The sequence below is a fragment of the Manis pentadactyla genome, chromosome 8 (genome assembly GCF_030020395.1).
Source record: "Manis pentadactyla isolate mManPen7 chromosome 8, mManPen7.hap1, whole genome shotgun sequence".
NCBI classification, from domain to species: Eukaryota; Metazoa; Chordata; class Mammalia; order Pholidota; family Manidae; genus Manis; species Manis pentadactyla.
This window is the reverse complement of record NC_080026.1, coordinates 95,888,553-95,907,792: the sequence shown is the minus strand read 5'-3', so window position 1 is coordinate 95,907,792 and position 19,240 is coordinate 95,888,553. Positions and strand designations below refer to the sequence as shown.

At 39.4% G+C, this 19,240-nt stretch overlaps 1 protein-coding gene across 3 annotated transcripts in view; it reads left to right on the top strand.

Annotated features, from left to right (window-relative positions):
• Positions 1 to 5,606: 5,606 nt before the first annotated feature.
• ANXA7 (annexin A7) overlaps positions 5,607 to 19,240 on the top strand; it is a 48,504-nt gene continuing 34,870 nt past the window's right edge. The window contains exon 1 of one of the 3 annotated variants that reach the window (XR_008998940.1): positions 5,607 to 5,722. The gene's annotated coding sequence lies outside the window, so the exon portion shown is untranslated. The remainder of the gene's footprint in view (positions 5,723 to 19,240) is intronic. The other 2 variants (XM_036928698.2, XM_036928699.2) reach the window with 2 other exon arrangements.

The window sequence follows — 19,240 nt, the reverse complement described above, 5'->3', positions numbered from 1 at the left end:
GAAATAGAATTAAGACTCAAAGAATAAATCCTTACATTATGCTCAGTTGCTTTTGGGGTACTAACCAATTAAATGGAAAAAGAATCGACTTTTCAACAAATAGTGCTGAACATATAAAAATTAGCTCAAAATGGATCAAAGACATAAAGAGATAAAATTTTACAAATCTTAAAAGAAAATATAGGGGTAAATCTTCATGATGTTGGATGGAGCAATGGTTTCTTAGGTATTACACCAAAAGCTTAAGCATCCAAAATAAAAAAATTAGACCTTATCAAAATTTAAACTGTGTGCTTCAAAGAACACCATTAAGGAAGCAAAAAGAATGTGAGAAAAATTCATAAATCATGTATCTGATAAGGGATGGGTATCCAGAATATATGTAAGGAACTCTAACAACTCAATAATAAAAGGACAAATAACCCAATTTAAAAATGGGCAAATGATCTGAATAGATGTTTCCTCAAAGAAGGTACACAAGTGATCAATAAGTACATGAAAAATGCTCAACAAGTTTATTCATCAGTAAATAAACATCAAAACCATAATGAAATAGCATTTCACTCACTAGGATGATGATGATGAAAAAGATAATAACAAGTGGTAACCGAAGATGTAGAGAAATTAACACTCATACAGTGCTGGTGGGGATGTTAAATGATGCAGCCATTTTGGAAAACAGTCTGGCAGTTCCTCAAGGAGTTAAACATTGAGTTACCATTCGATCCAGCAATTCTCTCCTCAGTATGTATCCATGAGAAATGAAAATATATGTACAAAAATGTTGACAGCAGCATTATTCATAATAGCTGAAATGTAAGAACAACCGAAATGTCCATCAACTTATGAATAGATAAAATGTGGTTTATCTATGTAATGAAATATTTGGCCATAAAAGGTATGAACTATTGATTCATGCTACATCATGGATGAACCTTGAAGCATGTTCATTCACACTCAGGTTAAGTGAAAGAAGCCAGTCATATTGTATGAGTACATTTATATAAAATGTTCAGATGGGAAAATCTTTGAAGACAGAAAGTAGATAAGTGGCAGCATAGGGATGAGGAGTATGAGGACATTGGGGGTGATGGCTAAAGGTTACAGGATTTATTTTGGGGGTGATAATGTTCTAAAATTGTGATGGTAAAACTCTCTGAATATATTAAAAACTATTGAATTATATACTTTATGTGAGTGAATTGTATTTCTACAAAGCCATTATGAAACAAAAATATTTTTAATCTTAGAGAATATAAAAATGAGAATATTTATTAAATGAATAACACAATGCCTAGTATATAGTACGTACTTAATAAATGGTAGTAGCTATTATTCATTATGTAACACTTTGAATTTTACTCAGTAACAGAAACACATGGTCGGAAAGCAGGAGTGACATGGAAGATACATGAGGAAAGCCACCACCAAATTTAAATTGAACTGGCTTTACTGTCTAAGATGATTTGACGGTGGAAGAACCAGTTGGGATGCCATTGTCATGGTTCAGATGAAATAATGTAGGTGTTGGCAAAGGTGATAGTAGTGGGCATGTTAAGGATAAGGTAATTTCTAGCTGTAAGAAATAGGTAGATAGTGACATTTTATAAATAGAACACATTAAAATCTGTGGGGTTTGGTTACTGATTGTGATGGATGAAGTGTGATATGTCTATTGGAGTTTAATCAGAAGGCAGAAACCACACAGTAACAAGTGACACAAAAATTTCCAACTTAAGAGTGGTGGTGAGAGTATATAAAAGTCTAAATGCCTAGCTGTATGCTAAGTGCTGAAGGTTCTAAGATGGCTTCTGTCCTTAAAGTGTATACAGCTTAACAGAAGATTGCATAAGGAAGGGCAGTATAATAGAGTTGTATTTTCTAAAGTCAGCAAATGAAGTGAAAATGTATCTTCAAAACCAAATTGAAAGTCCCTTAGGAGAGCACTGTATTGGATTCCAGCATACCCTCCTCTCAACTGGTCTGTCAGAGTTAGTTTTTGTCCAGTATTGGAAGAAAATCTCTGTTTGTTTGATGAAATAATTAGCTTGGGTTTTAGGGGCCCTGCTGTAGTCAAGCAAATATTTATTGAACATTTATTACTAGGCTGTAGAGATATCCCTGTTCTCAAGGGACTTGCATTTTAGTGGGAGAGACAAACAGTAAACACACAGAATTTCAGATGCTTTTAAATGCTATACAAAAATTAAGTAGGGTAATGAGTGTGTATAACTGGTGGTAGTATTGGTAGCAGTGGCAGCTACCAAGGCCACAGTGTTCACGGGATACCTACCTCTCTAATGAGACAGATGTTATTTGAGATGATATACATAGTGCAGAACATTCCAAGTAGAAGCAATAAATGCAAAGATCCTGAGAATCTCTGGTGTGTTTGGGCACAAGCTTGGTTTGTTTGGACAGAAGGCCACTTTGATCAAAGTTTAGTGATTGAGAAAGAAAGTGAAGAGGGATGAGAGGGAAGAGAGGTACGCAGGAGCCAGATTATATAGGGCCTAAAAGACCATGGCCAGGAGTTCAGATTTTATTCTGGTTCCAGTGGGAAGCTACTGGAGGAGTTTAACTGAGGCAATGACATGACCCAATTTATTCTTTAGAAAGATCATTCTAACTCAGAGTTTCTGAACCTCAGCACTATTGACATTTTGGGCTGAATAATTCTTTGTTGTAGAGGCCGTCCAGTGCATTGTAGAATGTTCTGTAACACCCCTGGCCTCTACCCATTAGATAGCACCCATCCCCTAAGTTGTGACAACCCAAAATGTATCTAGACATTGCCAAAAGTCCCCTGGGGGACAAAATTACTGCCCTAACTGTACAAAATGTATGTGTGTTTAAACACTAGGTTCTGATACAATGGAATGTTCATATTAGGAGAAGCATAATGGTTCCTACTTAACATGAACTGAGGAGTGTATGATAACCTTCAGAGTTGTTTTGCTAAGTTTACGTGTTTAATGCAGGTAAGTTAAATGCTCATGTGCTATGATTCCACTGTCAAATGTGCCACAGTATACATCTATAAAAGGTCTAGTTGGGTGCTAAAAGGGAGAGATTAAGGCTACCCAAGAGAAGGTAAGGAAAAGGAGATGAGGAAAAATTTACTGAAGCAGGAAGGAGATGGGCTATCTTTGAATTGAGTCTCAATAGATGAATAATTGTTAAAGGTGGGCAGTGCTTTCTAGTCAGAGGAAGCATAAGGAAAGGGCCTCTGATCCTGGAGGGCCTTGTGTGTCAGGAAAGAATGACAAGTTGAAAGGATGAGGTAGGAGTCTAGTGGTAGTATGTGAACAGGCTATTGGATATTTGGGGCTTTATCTCAGGAAAGTGGATTAAAAATAGGATTGGAAAACACCCTCTTCAGGTCATAGTTAAGGCAGAGAGAGGGGTGGGGATGAAATCATCAAGGGCGCTATGTGAAGAGTAAATAGAGGGTTCTTAGAGAATGCTTACATTCTGGAGGTCTTTGGGGACAGATTGGATGTAAAGGCCTGTTGTTTGAAAAATAGACAGACTGTTTAGTAGCTGGGGAATGAATTCTGGATACCCAGAGTGTTAGGCAGTTTTTGTTTAAATTTGGTGGTGACTTCCCTCATGTATCTTCCACGTCACTCCTGCTTTGTGGCCATGTAAATCTTGCTCTTCCTCCTTAAAATTTAATCCACTGTATCCCACCTCTGTGAGGAAGCATTTGTAAAGTATTAGGTTGATGGCTCTCAAACTTCATGCTACAGAACCATCTGGAAGACTTATTAGAACATTGCTGGACAGCAAAGGAAACCATCAACAAAGTGAAAAGGCAATATACTGAGAAGATATTTGCAAAATGATGTACCCAGTAAGGGGCTAATATCCAAAATATATAAAGAACTCATGTAACTCAACAACAAAAAACTCCATTCTGATTAAAAAATGGGCAGAGAACCTGAATAGACATTTTTCCAAAGATGACATACAGATGGCCAACAGGCACATGAAAAGGTGCTCAACATCACTAATCATCAGGAAAATGCAAGTCAAAACCAAAGTGAGGTATCATCTCACACCAGTCAGAGTGGCTACCACCCAAAAGACAAGAAATAACAAGTGATGAAGATTTAGAGAAAAGAGAACCAGTGGTGCACTGTTGGTGGGAATGTAAATGGTGCAGCCACTATGGAAAAAAGTATGGAGATATCTCAAAAAACCAAAAATAGAAATGCCATATGACCCAGTAATTCTACTTCTGGTAATTTACCCAAAGGAAAGATAATCACTAATTCCAAAAGATAATATGCATTCCTATGTTTACTGCAGCATCATTTACAATAGCCAAGCTATGGAAGCAACCTAAGTGTCCATTGATGGATGAATGGAAAAAGATGTGGTATATATATATATATATATATATATATATATATATACCATAAAAAATACATGTATTTATATAGACATAAAAAAGAATGATATTTTCCATTTGTGACAACATGAATGGGCCTACAGGGTATTATGTGAAATAAGCCAGGCAGAGAGAGAAAAATACCATATGATTTCACTTGTGGAATCTGTAAAACAAAACAGACTAAACAGACGAAATAGAAATAGATGCATAAACATGGAGAACAGACTGGTTGCCATAGGGGTGAGGGATGGGAGGATGAGTGAAATAGATGAAGGGAATTAAAAGGCACAAATATCCAACTGTTAAGATAAATCAGTCATGGGGATAAAAATACCGCATAGGAATTGTGTCAATAATATTGTATGTTGACAGATGACAACTACAGTTATCATGGTGAGCATTTGGTAATGTATATAAATTGTCAAATCACTGTGCTGTACACCTAAAACCAATATAACATTGTTTATCAAGTATATTTTAATAAAAAAAAAACATTGCTGGGCTCCACCCCTAGAGTTTGATTGAACAGGTCTTAGGTGGAGCCCATAAATTTACATTTCTACCAAGTTTGTAGGTGATGATGCTACGAAAGGTCTGGGGACCACATTTTGAGAAACTGAAAGGTAATTGACTGGGGGTTTTTGCTCTGGGATACAAACTTTCTTCATGAGTTTGATAATGGCCTGAGTGCTTGAAATTGCTTCAGATATTTAATGCTAATGTGTGTCAGATGTTAGGGCTCTAGTGTGAGGGGAACTTAGAATCACCTAACAACCTCCTTCTGGAGTGGTTTTCATTAGTGTATCTCGAGTTCCGACTGTCTAGGATCCCCAGTAAATAATTTCACTTCATAGGGAGCTAATACAAGACACCATACTTGTCCTTATTAGGTACCAGGGAAGACCGCATATGAAAGGCGGAGAGGGTGCACTCGGCTTCCCACTTGCAGCCTTTCTCTGCCACCCACCACTGAAGGGCCCCTCGACATCCTCAGAACTGCGGCGACTTCCCAAGTGACTCGACGCACCCCAAACGGGATTGGGGCATAGTCCTTGGACCCGAGCAATGTTATTAAACCCGTTGGTCCACTCGAAAGGAGCTTTTTCTCGCAGGTAGAGCCTCAGCGGCGAGGGCGGAGGGAAGATCCGAGGCGGGTCCCGTGGGCCTCCGCGCCGGGCCGCCCCTCCCGCCGAAGGGGCGTTCCCACGGCCGCTGCCTGCCTCCGGGCTCGGCGGCGCCCCCACGCCCCGCCCTCCCCGGCCCGCCCCCGGCTCCATCTTGCCGGCGACCGGGTTGGTCTGTGACGCCGCTTCCGCGGGACAGGTGAGGAACGGCTCCCCCTACCCTTCCCGTCCCTTGTCCCCCTGGGTCACCTTGTCCCACCCGCGCTGTGGCCCGCCGTCCGGAAAGTGGCGGGGCCCCGCGTGTGTCCCCGCGTCACGGGCAATGAGGAGCCTTTGGGCCTCCCGGGCGGCGGCGGCTCGGCTGTGGGCGTTCGGGGACCGTGCTGCCCGGCGGGGGCGTTTGGGCGGAGGCGCCTTGGGGTGGGATAGGGGAGGCGGCCCGCCGGCGGCCGAGCGGGAATACGGAGAGTCGTTGGCCGGGCCTCGGGGCCACTCGGCTGTAAGGAAATCAGAGAGAGCAGACAGGTGGACCAGGTGGAGGGACTGAGGCCAAAGGATGGCCCTGCTGAAGCGACCTCGGGGAGCGCTGAGTACGGACACAGCGAGCAGCATCGAAAGCGAAGTCTGGCTGGTGACTAGACTTTAAAGAGAAACAGCAAATTTAGGGACACTTGGGAAATTGGTACTGTGTTTAGTGAACTTTGGGACAATGCGTAAGCCTGAAAATCTACATTGGCTCAGGTTTATAATTCTTGGAAACTGTTCTAGGAAATAGCATTCTAGATTTGTTCCCTGAACAGTAGCAAACGTATGCTGTTGGCCAAGGGGGATGGCTGATGTCTACCATAAAGTGACAAACGAAAACAAGCCGTCCAACTACCTGCCTTTTTAAACTCCCTAGTTTCTGGCAGCTGACAGGGAGTTGATCTGATAAAGTAACCTGTCCTAATTAGGTAATGACTGTAGCGAGTTATCTCTCAGTCAGGGACAAAGTTTAAAGCACTAGATGGACTGGTAGAAGAGATGATTTTGGCCACTGCAAACTTAAGCCATTTTTCAGTCCTCACTGGTGGTGGCTACATGGCCCATGCAGAGGCTAGCCATGCCTCCAGTTCTTCACCTAAGGACCCTTGCTGACGGTTTTAAATGGTTCTTGCCTACCAAGAGGTAGGTTTTAGAAACTTGTAGTATCTGCTAGTGTCCATTTTCATTCACCTTTCCTGTTTTATATTTGTTTCATAAATTTGCAACAGCTGACTCTTGTGTTCCTGGGCTTCATGCCATCTTGAGACTCCCAATAGTGAGATCCACCCCTTTTAGTAGCTGACTCACTGGGTGGAGATGGTTTGGAGAACCAAGAAAGATTTTCTAGTCTTTTAAAAGTAGTTGCTAATAGAGAATGTTAAAAAGAAAATAAAAGCTCTGGTTCACCAATATGGTTCTTATTATTCTTTGGACAAAATTGAGTAACTTGTTGGTTCATCCTGGGGTTTGCTTAGCTTTCTAGAACAGCTTTGTAAGTCTGCCTTTTGAGGAGATGATAACATGCACAATTCCTAAAGGGCTAAAGGAGCACTGAAAAGGAAGTCTCTGCCCCAGCTCTCCTCCCCAGAGGCAGCCACTGTTTTCTACTCCCTTGAGTATATTTTCAGGAATAGTCTTGACATATGCAAGCAAATGTATTTTTTACACATGGTTGAAAATTATGCAGTTGTTCACCTTTTTTTCCATATATGATGGTTTCATAAGAATTTTTTTTAAGTGCCCATTTTTAATAGCCGTATAACTTCATTTTTTTAAATTGAAGTATCATTGATATGTAATCTTATATTGGTTTCAAGTATGCAATACAGTGGTTCACCTGTTACCCGTATTATTAAATCCTCACCCTAGCTGGTGTAGTTACTATCTGTCAACATAGGAAGAATGTATAACACTTCATTTTATGGCTATCCATAATCTATTTCACCCATCCCTTATTGAAGGACTTTTAGATTGTTTTTAACCTCTTTCTATTACAAAACCTCTTTGTATTACAAACCTCTTTCCATTACAGATATTATTTCTGTAGAATAGACTTGTATATACATAATTTTGCATTTGTGCAAGTATTTCTATAAAGTGTATCCCTGGAAGTGAAATTGTGTTCTAGTCCTTTACGCAATTACATCCTTCAAAATATACCCAAATTCACTTTCTTAACATTGATTTAAGTTTTCTCATATGCATATAGTCTGTACTTCATTTTTATTTGTTTTGAAACTCTTGTTGACATAATTCTTGTAGGCCCCTAAAGGGAAGATATGGTAGGTAGGTAAAAGATAAAAAAACACAGTAGCTAAAGAATGCAGAAATAGGACTTGTCGCTCAGTTACTGAGATTTAGAAATTTAAATTGTTTGTGTCTTAGGCACTGTAATTACTTGCCTTTAAAATTATTGTTCATTTTTCTCATAAATTATTTTCAGATTTTTTTCCCTTTCTTTTGACCCTGACCTCTTTGGTCCTTGGCCCATCCGACTGTTCTTAGATGCTTTTGTCCTTCCTTTACTCCTGTGCCAACCAGGCTTAGTGAAGAAAGCAAAAAATGATCTGGCCTGTTCTGTTTGTACATCCAGGTCTTTTGATCCCAAATGACTATTTTAGAATTAACTGGATCAGTTTTCTTATTAACTTTAAACTTTGACTCAATATATGCCTGTTCATTCTCACTTCAGCAAGTTTTTAGCTTTTATTCTGTGCTTATCCTGTCAAAAAGGACACAGTTTATTTCCTCATTTTTCTATACTATGTACTCAAAAGGTGGGATACTTTTTTCCCCATCTTCTATCAGTACCTAGGACACTACTTAATTCCATAATGGGCTTTTGTAATTGTTAAATTGATTTGTTTGGGGTCTTGATATAAAAGAAATACAAATTATTTACAGCTGCACTGGAGGGATGAGCCAAAACACATACTGAAAAATTTAGCAAATTAGGTGTTAGATCCAGAAATACCAAGATATTCTGGTACCAAAATATGATTCATAGACCAGCAGCATTAATATCACCTGGAAACTTAGTTGGAAACAGAGACTCTCAGGCTTTGTCTCAGAGCTGTTGAATCAGTGCATTTTAACAAGGACTCTGCATGATTCATATATGAGAGTTGGAGAAGTACTGTTTCATCTAGTACATTGTTCAAAGTAGGGAAAGAGAAGATTTGAGCTAATGTATCAGGAGAGGTGAGAGGGCCTAGGCTTGAGGACTGTCAGTTCATAACAGTGGCTTAAGCCTGGTTATGTTGGCAATGATTCAAGCCGTAGAGATTTCCTATTGGGGATTAGGGGTTGGTAACAGGCAAATTGAATAGATAAATGAAGCCAGTGCTAAAGAGACCTGAATCTTAGGCTGATGAATTTTCATTTGATACTCTGGCAGTAGTCATTGGGAGATTTTGACCTGAAGAGTAATATGCTGAAAGAGTCGCATTTTAGGAAGGTTCGTCTAGTGATGGTGCCCAGGAAAGTTTAAAGTGTGAGATTATAAGCAAGGATATGAATGGAGAAATAGTTTTAATAAAATAGGCATCAAACGATGAAAACCTGGCCTAGGGTATGGCAGTAAGAGTAGAAATGACAGATAGAATAGGAGAGGCATTTCAAAGGAAGCAGAGAAAACTAGTGGTACCATTGACAGATGGGGGATCTTAAGAGAGATCTGGTGGGGAATGATGAGTATTTCACACCAATACTGAAGGCCTTCTATCTGGCTTCTATCTTACTCTGCCCCTTCTCAGTCTGTTCTGATGATTTTCCATCTTAAAGTTGTATCCCACCTTTTGCCTTGCACATGACATTGCCCTACTTCCCTGCCAAAATGTTTGGCACCTTTTAAAACCTAGTTTAAATCTTTGATTCATTTAGTCTCCAATCTAAGTTCAGATGCAAAATAATTATTGACTTTATGTAGAAACACTTGCCAGGTATGTTATATCCAATAGTAGTTTTTTAGATTTGATCAGGTGATGAAAAGAGTATTCTTTTGAATGTTTTTTCTCTTATTTGTTGTTGTTTTAGGTTAGTAGCATTTTCTTCAGTTGTTTTTTGGTTCACACTAGCTCCATTTGTTTTACATGAGCTATCTTTAAATTTTTTTGGTTTTATTATAGAAAAATTTAAACATGCCATAGTGGACAGCAGAGTGTAAGAAATCCACATGCACACATCTCCTGGCATAAACAGTTATCAACTCATGGCTGATGTAGTTTCATCTATACTCCCACACTATCGCTTCATATTATTTTGAAGTGATTCCCAGACATCATATCATTTTATCTGTAAATATTCAGTGTGTATTTCTAAAAGATAAGGATGCTTTATGAAAACCAGAATACCATTATCACACCTAAAAGTATAGTAATTTCTTTTTTTTTTTTTTTTTTTTTTTTTTTAATTGAAGGGTAGTTGACAACAGTATTGCATTACATTAGTTTCAGGTGTACAACACAGTGATTCAACATTTATATACATGATAATTCTAGGTACCAGCTATCACCATACCAAGTTGTTACAATATTTTGACTATATTCCTTATGCTATACATTACATCCCAGTTACTTATTTATTTTACAATTGGAAGTGTGTTTATATATATATATATATATATATATATATATATATTTTGTGAGGGCATCTCTCATATTTATTGATCAAATAGTTGTTAACCACAATAAATTTCTGTATAGGGGGGTCAATACTCAATGCACAATCATTAATCCACCCCAAGCCTAATTTTCGTCAGTCTCCAATCTTCTGATGCATAACGAACAAATTCTTACATGGAGTACAAATTCTTACATAGTGAATAAGTTACATGGTGAACAGTGCAAGGGCAGTCATCACAGAAGCTTTCGGTTTTGTTCATGCATTATGAACTATACACAGTCAGTTCAAATATGAATATTCATTTGATTTTTAAACTTGATTTATATGTGGATACCACATTTCTCTATTATTATTATTTTTAATAAAATGCTGAAGTGGTAGATAGATACGAGATAAAGGTAGAAAACAGAGTTTAGTGTTGTAAGAGAGCAAATGTAGATGATCAGGTGTGTGCCTGTAGACTATGTGTTAATCCGAGCTAGACGAGGGCAATAAACATCCATGTATGCAGAAGATTTCTCTCAGAACATGAGGGGGGAGGTTCTAAGCCTCACCTCTGCTGCTCCCCATTTTCTCACCAGATGGCCCCCTGCGACTGTGCCTGTCTTAGGTTGTTCCTCCCTTGAGGAATCTTACCCGTCTCTGGCTAACCAGTCATCTTCTGGGGCCACACAGGGAAATGTTAAGTTGGTAAGTGAGAGAGAAGCCTTATTGTTTGAAAAGGTTAGCTTTTTACTTCTTTGCATATTTATGCCTTGTGGCTTCTATGCCCAGCATTTGTCTTGAGGTATCTTTACCACTTGGAAGAATTATGATACTCGGTAAATTCGACATGTGGCACGAGTTCTATTTAAAGGTTGTGATTAGGTAGGAAGAAGAAAAGCTATAAAACCTGGGAAGATTGATTATTTCTTTGACATATCTTCTTGTAGAGTAACTTCAGCATGGATAGGTTTTAAACTACTAATTAAATTGTGCACACACATTAACATAATAGGAATATAGTTACCTAACCAAAGCATACCTGTAATTACCAGCCATCTCCAGTGAAACCAAGAAAACCAGTTAGGCACCTTAGGCATTTGTGAAAACTTATCTATGATATGGTGGATATTGTCCGACTGAACTTAAACAGTCTGAGAGAATTCAGATAAACTAGAACAACCCATTCCTGGGGACTGTTCATATCCCATATGTTCTTTTAACGATAAATAGTCTGTGGTTGTAAGATTTTGGAGTGCTACAATTTGCACTTCTCCTAATTCTTGGTTGAGTTCCAACAGTATAGATCCAGTCCAATTTTTGTTTTACTGTATGCACAGGCCAGCTTAGATATCTCCTTCCTCATTCCCATGGCAAGTCCAGGAACTGGTGGGATGAGTGCATCTACACCTGTGACAGTGCGTGGATCTTTGTTGGAGTTTTTTTTTTTTGCTGATCATCTTCTGTCATGAGTCTTCCCGAGAGTGCTGATGTTGGAAGTTCTTTTTCATATCGTATCTTAGTTCATTTTCGGGGTAGCCAAATTAGGCTTTGATCCTCTGTATAAACACAAACAGACCCTTTGCCTACACTTTTATATGTCCTTTATATCATTGTGTAGAACTCATTAGAGGTCACCACATAGGAACTGCTTTTTTTTTTTTTTTTTTTAATCATTAATCTACACTTACATGACGAATACTTTGTTTACTAGGCTCTCCCCTATACCAGGTCCCCCCTATATACTCCTTTACAGTCACTGTCCATCAGCATAGCAAAATGTTGTAGAATCACTACTTGTCTTCTCTGTGTTGTACAGCCCTCCCCTTTCTCCCACCCTGCTATGGATGCTAATCTTAATACCCCTCTTTTTCTGCCCCCCCTTATCCCTCCCTACCCACCCATCCTCCCCAGTCCCTTTCCCTTTGGTACCTGTTAGTCCATTCTTGAGTTCTGTGATTCTGTTGCTGTTTTGTTCCTTCAGTTTTTCCTTTGTTCTTATATTCCACAGATGAGTGAAATCATTTGGTATTTCTCTTTCTCTGCTTGGCTTGTTTCACTGAGCATAATACCCTCCAGCTCCATCCATGTTGCTGAAAATGGTAGGATTTACCCTCTTCTTATGGCTGAGTAGTATTCCATTGTGTATATGTACCACATCTTCTTTATCCATTCATCTATCGATGGACATTTAGGTTGCTTCCAATTCTTGGCTATTGTAAATAGTGCTGCGATAAACATAGGGGTACATTGGTCTTTCTCATACTTGATTGCTGCATTCTTAGGGTAAATTCCTAGGAGTGCAATTCCTGGGTCAAATGGTATGTCTGTTTTGAGCATTTTGATGTACCTCCATACTGCTTTCCACAATGGTTGAACAAGTTTACATTCCCACCAGCAGTGTAGGAGGGTTCCCCTTTCTCCACAGCCTCGCCAACATTTGTTGTTGTTTGTCTTTTGGATGGCAGCCATCCTTACTGGTGTGAGGTGATACCTCATTGTAGTTTTAATTTGCATTTCTCTGATAATTAGCGATGTGGAGCATCTTTTCATGTGTCTGTTGGCCATCTGTATTTCTTTTTTGGAGAACCGTCTGTTCAGTTCCTTTGCCCATTTTTTAATTGGGTTATTTGTTTTTTGTTTGTTGAGGCGTGTGAGCTCTTTATATATTCTGGACGTCAAGCCTTTATCGGATGTGTCCTTTTCAAAGATATTCTCCCATACTGTAGGGTTCCTTTTTGTTCTATTGATGGTGTCTTTTGCTGTACAGAAGCTTTTCAGCTTAATATAGTCCCACTTGTTCATTTTTGCTGTTGTTTTCCTTGCCCGGGGAGATATGTTCAAGAAGAGGTCACTCATGTTTATGTCTAAGAGGTTTGTGCCTATGTTTTCTTCCAAGAGTTTAATGGTTTCATGACTTACATTCAGGTCTTTGATCCATTTTGAGTTTACTTTTGTATATGGGGTTAGACAATGGTCCAGTTTCATTCTCCTACATGTAGCTGTGCAGTTTTGCCAGCACCATCTGTTGAAGAGACTTGTCATTTCGCCATTGTATGTCCATGGCTCCTTTATCAAATATTAATTGACCATATATGTCTGGGTTAATGTCTGGATTGTCTAGTCTGTTCCATTGGTCTGTGGCTCTGTTCTTGTGCCAGTACCAAATTGTCTTGATTACTATGGCATTATAGTAGAGCTTGAAGTTGGGGAGTGAGATCCCCCCTACTTTATTCTTCTTTCTCAGGATTGCTTTGGCTATTCGGGGTCTTTGGTGTTTCCATATGAATTTTTGAATTATTTGTTCCAGTTCATTGAAGAATGTTGCTGTTAGTTTCATAGGGAGTGTATCAAATCTGTATATTGCTTTGGGCAGGATGGCCATTTTGACGACGATAGTAATTCTTCCTAGCCACGAGCATGGGATGCGCTTCCATCTGTTAGTGTCCCCTTTAATTTCTCTGTAGAGTGACTTGTAGTTTCCAGAGTATAAGTCTTTCACTTCTTTGGTTAGGTTTATTCCTAGGTATTTTATTTTTTTTGATGCAATTGTGAATGGAGTTGTTTTCCTGATTTCTCTTTTGTGTTGGTTCATTGTTAGTGTATAGGAAAGCCACAGATTTCTGTGTGTTGATTTTGTATCCTGCAACTTTGCTGTATTCCGATATCAGTTCTAGTAGTTCTGGGGTGGAGTCTTTAGGGTTTTTTATGTACAGTATCATGTCATCTGCAAATAGTGACAGTTTGACTTCTTCTTTGCCCATCTGGATTCCTTGTATTTTTTTGTTTTGTCTGATTGCCGTGGCTAGGACCTCCAGTACTATGTTAAATAACAGTGGGGAGAGTGGGCATCCCTGTCTAGTTCCCGATCTCAGCGGAAATGCTTTCAGCTTCTCGCTGTTCAATATAATGTTGGCTGTGGGTTTTTCATAGATGGCCTTTATTATGTTGAGGTACTTGCCCTCTATTCCCATTTTGCTGAGAGTTTTTATCATGAATGGATGTTGAACTTTTTCAAATGCTTTTTCAGCATCTATGGAGATGATCATGTGGTTTTTGTCTTTCTTTTTGTTGATGTGGTGGATGATGTTGATGGACTTTCGAATGTTGTGCCATCCTTGCATCCCTGGGATGAATCCCACTTGGTCATGGTGTATGATGGTTTTGATGTATTTTTGAATTCAGTTTGCTAAAATTTTGTTGAGTATTTTTGCGTCTACGTTCATCAGGGATATTGGTCTGTAGTTTTCTTTTTTGGTGGTGTCTTTGCCTGGTTTTGGTATTAGGGTGATGTTAGCTTCATAGGATGAGTTTGGGAGTATCCCCTCCTCTTCTATTTCTTGGAAAACTTTAAGGAGAATGGGTATTATGTCTTCCCTGTATGTCTGATAAAATTCCGAGGTAAATCCATCTGTCCCGGGGGTTTTGTTCTTTGGTAGTTTTTTGATTACCACTTCAATTTCGTTGCTGGTAATTGGTCTGCTTAGATTTTCTGTTTCTTTCTGGGTCAGTCTTGGAAGGTTGTATTTTTCTAGGAAGTTGTCCATTTCTCCTAGGTTTCCCAGCTTGTTAGCATATAGGTTTTCATAGTAGTCTCCAATAATTCTTTGTATTTCTGCGGGGTCCGTCGTGATTTTTCCTTTCTCATTTCTGATACTGTTGATTTGTGTTGACTCTCTTTTCCTCTTAATAAGTCTGGCTAGAGGCTTATCTATTTTGTTTGTTTTCTTGAAGAACCAGCTCTTGGTTTCATTGATTTTTGCTATTGTTTTATTCTTCTCAATTTTATTTATTTCTTCTCTGATCTTTATTATGTCCCTCCTTCTGCTGACCTTAGGCCTCATTTGTTCTTCTTTTTCCAATTTCGATAGTTGTGACATTAGACTGTTCATTTGGGATTGCTCTTCCTTTTTTAAATATGCTTGGATTGCTATATACTTTCCTCTTAAGACTGCTTTTGCTGTGTCCCACAGAAGTTGGGGCTTAGTGTTGTTGTTGTCATTTGTTTCCATATATTGCTGGATCTCCATTTTGATTTGGTCATTGATCCATTGATTATTTAGGAGCGTGTTGTTTAGCCTCCATGTGTTTGTGAGCCTTTTTGCTTTCTTTGAACAGTTTATTTCTAGTTTAATGCGTTTGTGGTCTGAAAAGTTGGTTGGTAGGGTTTCAATCTTTTGGAATTTACTGAGGCTCTTTTTGTGTCCTAGTATGTGGTCTATTCTGGAGAATGTTCCATGTGCACTTGAGAAGAATGTATATCCTGTTGCTTTTGGATGTAGAGTTCTGTAGATGTCTATTAGGTCCATCTGTTCTAGTGTGTTGTTCAGTGCCTCTGTGTCCTTACTTATTTTCTGTCTGGTGGATCTGTCCTTTGGAGTGAGTGGTGTGTTGAAGTCTCCTAGAATGAATGCATTGCATTCTATTTCCTCCTTTAGTTCTATTAATATTTGTTTCAGGTATGTTGGTGCTCCTGTAATTGGTGCATATATATTTATAATGGTTATATTCTCTTGATGGACTGAGCCCTTTATCATTATGTAATGTCCTTCTTTGTCTTTTGTTACTTTCTTTATTTTGAAGTCTGTTTTGTCTGATATCAGAATTGCAACACCTGCTTTCTTCTCTCTGTTGTTTGCTTGAAATATCTTTTTCCATCCCTTGACTTTAAGTCTGTGCGCGTCTTTGGGTTTGAGGTGAGTCTCTTGTAAGCAGCATGTGGATGGATCTTGCTTTTTTATCCATTCTGTTACTCTGTGTCTTTTGATTGGTGCATTCAGTCCATTTACATTTAGGGTGATTATTGAAAGGTATGAATTTATTGCCATTGCAGGCTTTAAGTTTGTGGTTACCAAAGGTTTAGGGTTAGCTTCTTTACTATCTTACTGTCTAACTTAACTCACTTGTTGAGCTATTATAAACACAGTCTGATGATTCTTTATTTCTCTCCCTTCTTATTCCTCCTCCTCCCTTCTTCATATGTTGGGTGTTTTGTTGTGTGCTCTTTTTAGGAGTGCTCCCATCTAGAGCAGTCCCTGTAGGATGCCCTGTAGAGGTGGTTTGTGGGAGGCAAATTCCCTCAACTTTTGCTTGTCTGGGAATTGTTTAATCCCTCCTTCATATTTAAATGATATTCGTGCTGGATACAGTAGTCTTGGTTCGAGGCCCTTCTGTTTCATTGCATTAAGTATATCATGCCATTCTCTTCTGGCCTGTAGGGTTTCTGTTGAGAAGTCTGATGATAGCCTGATGGGTTTTCCTTTGTAGGTAAGCTTTTTTTCTCTCTGGCTGCCTGTAATACTTTGTCCTTGTCTTTGATCTTTGCCATTTTAATTATTATGTGTCTTGGTGTTGCCCTCCTTGGATCCCTTGTCATGGGAGTTCTGTGTACCTCTGTTGTCTGAGAGGCCATTTCTTCCCCTAGTTTGGGGAAATTTTCAGCAATTATTTCTTCAAAGACATTTTCTATCCCCTTTTCTCTCTCTACTTCTTCTGGAATACCTATAATTCTTATATTGTTCCTTTTTGATTGGTCACTCAGCTCTCTTAAAATTCTTTCATTCCTGGAGATCCTTTTATCTCTCTCTGCATCAGCTTCTCTGCGTTCCTGTTCTCTGTTTTCTAGTCCATTAATGGTCTCTTGCATCTTGTCCATTCTGTTTTGAAGTCCTTCCAGAGCTTGTTTTATTTCTGAATTCTCCTTCCTTAGTTCTTGCATATTTCTCTGCAAGTCCATCAGCATGGTTATGACTTTTGTTTTGAATTCTTTTTCAGGAAGACTGGCTAAATCTATCTCCCCAGATTCCTTCTCAGGGGAAGATGTAGCAGATGCCGAAGCTGTCTGGGTTAGTCTTGTCTGGATCATATTTTTTTGCCTTTTCATGTTGACAGGTGCTATTGACTGTCAGCTGGGAGGGCCAAAATTTTCACTTGCTACTGGCCTTTCTTTACTGGGACAACTGCGACCCCCTAGTGGCTTGTGTTGGGTAATTGCGTGTAGAGTGGGTCTTTGTGTCTTGCCTGGCCGGAAGGGAGAAATTTCCCTTTCTGTGGGCGGAATTTGTCTCAGGCTGCTTCTCTGCTTTCGCAGCGCCCGGTGGGGTAATGGATGGGGGGGCTGCTTGACTGTTTGCCTCCGTGAGGGGTCTCAGAGCTGTTGCCCAGGGGGTTAGTGCACCCGGTTTTCCCTGTAATTTCCAGATGCTGTACTGTGACCTGGGTTGTTTCCGTCAAGCTGTTAAGTCCCTGTCCCTTTAAGACTTTCAAAAAGCCCCCGCTTTTCTTTGTCACAGGGGCTTCAGCTTCAGCACCCGCTCAGAGGTCTTACTCCCTGTTCCCCCAGTATCCAGGGCCCCCTGGGCACGTACTGTGTCTGCGCTCTGGCCCGTATGGCTGGGGCTGGGTGTTCGGCAGTCCTGGGCTCCGTCTCCCTCCCGCTCTGCCTATTCTTCTCCCGCCGGGAGCTGGGGGGAGGGGCGCTCGGGTCCCGCCGGGCCGGGGCTTGTATCTTACCCCTTTCACCAGTCGCTGGGTTCTCGCTGGTGTAGCTGCAGTCTGGCCACTGTCCTGCGTCTTCTGGTCTCTCTTTTAGGGCTAGTTGTGTTTGTTGTATTTTCAAAAGTATATATGTTTTTGGGAGGAGATTCCCACTGTCCTACTCACGCCGCCATGTTGGCTCCCCACCTCCAGTAATTTCTTAACACCATCAAATGTCCAGGTTATTGTTTGTGTTTTCAAATGGAAATGAGCTCCTTTTGAAAAAAAATTAGCTTTTAGACTCTCATGCAGACTGTAATTCCCAAAAGATATTACCAATGTTGTTTGCTGATCAGAATACTATCATATTTTGATCACCATTTATTATCACACAATAATCAATGTACAAGTGTGTCGTTAATCCCAGTCTACTTTACCATCCAAGTTATTTCCTTTTGTCATCATTCAGAGAAAGCACACTAATCTTTTTTTTTTTTCATTTTATTTTTTTGCTATCATTAATGTACAATTACATGAACAACATTATGGTTACTAGACTTTCCCCTTTATCAAGTCCTCCCCACATATCCCATTACAGTCCCTGTCCATCAGTGTAGTAAGATGCTATAGAATCACTACTTGTCTTCTCTGTACTATACTGCCTTCTCTGTGCCCCTCTCCTACATTATGAAAGCACACTAATCTTAAAATTAGTTTAATAAAATTGGGAAGATAAATCTGCTAAATGTATTAGCAAATATTGGCAAAATATGTAGAGAGGTATTTGCACCAAATGAACATAGGCTATTCATTTGCTGCACTGTAAAAGACTGGAAACAACTCAAATGTATGCTATTAATTAAACTGTGGTACCTCCACACAGTGGAGTACAGTGCAGTTCTTAAAAAGAATAAAGGCTATTTATATACTGCTATGGGTGGTCTCTGTAATCCTAGAAAAAAGCCAAGTGACAAAACAGTGTATATAATGGCTACATTTTGTGTAAGAGAAAAGTGGGGATATAAATATATACAGATCAACAGTTATATTAAGAAAAACCATAAAGATAATGGTTACATATAGAAGAAGGGAAGGGGCAGAGCTAGAAGCTAATATCTTTCTGGACACGTCTTGTTTTATAGATTTGACCTTGGGCCAAGAAAATGTTTTACAAAATTATAAAACAAAACTAAATAAAAAATTTTTTAAATAACCCTTGAAAATCAAAATGAAACAAATGGACCAAATATGTATCAAATTGGTAGCATAACTACACAGGAATTATTTTAAATGTCATTAAAATACAGTAATTTGACCATGTACTCATGGTGGGATATATCCCAGTGTAGCGGTCTGAATGTTTACCCCCCAAAATTAATACGTAAAATCCTAACTCTCAAAGATGATAGACTTAGGAGGTGGGGCCTTTAGCAAGTGCTAAGGTCAGGAAGGTGGAGCCTTTATGAATGAGATTAAACGCTTTAAAAAGAGGTTCCAGAGGGATCTTTTCCCTTTCTGGCATGTGAGGACACAGGAAGGAGGCACCTGCTATGAACCAGGAAGACAGCCCTCATCAGAGAATTCAACCATGCTGGCACCTTGATCTTGGACT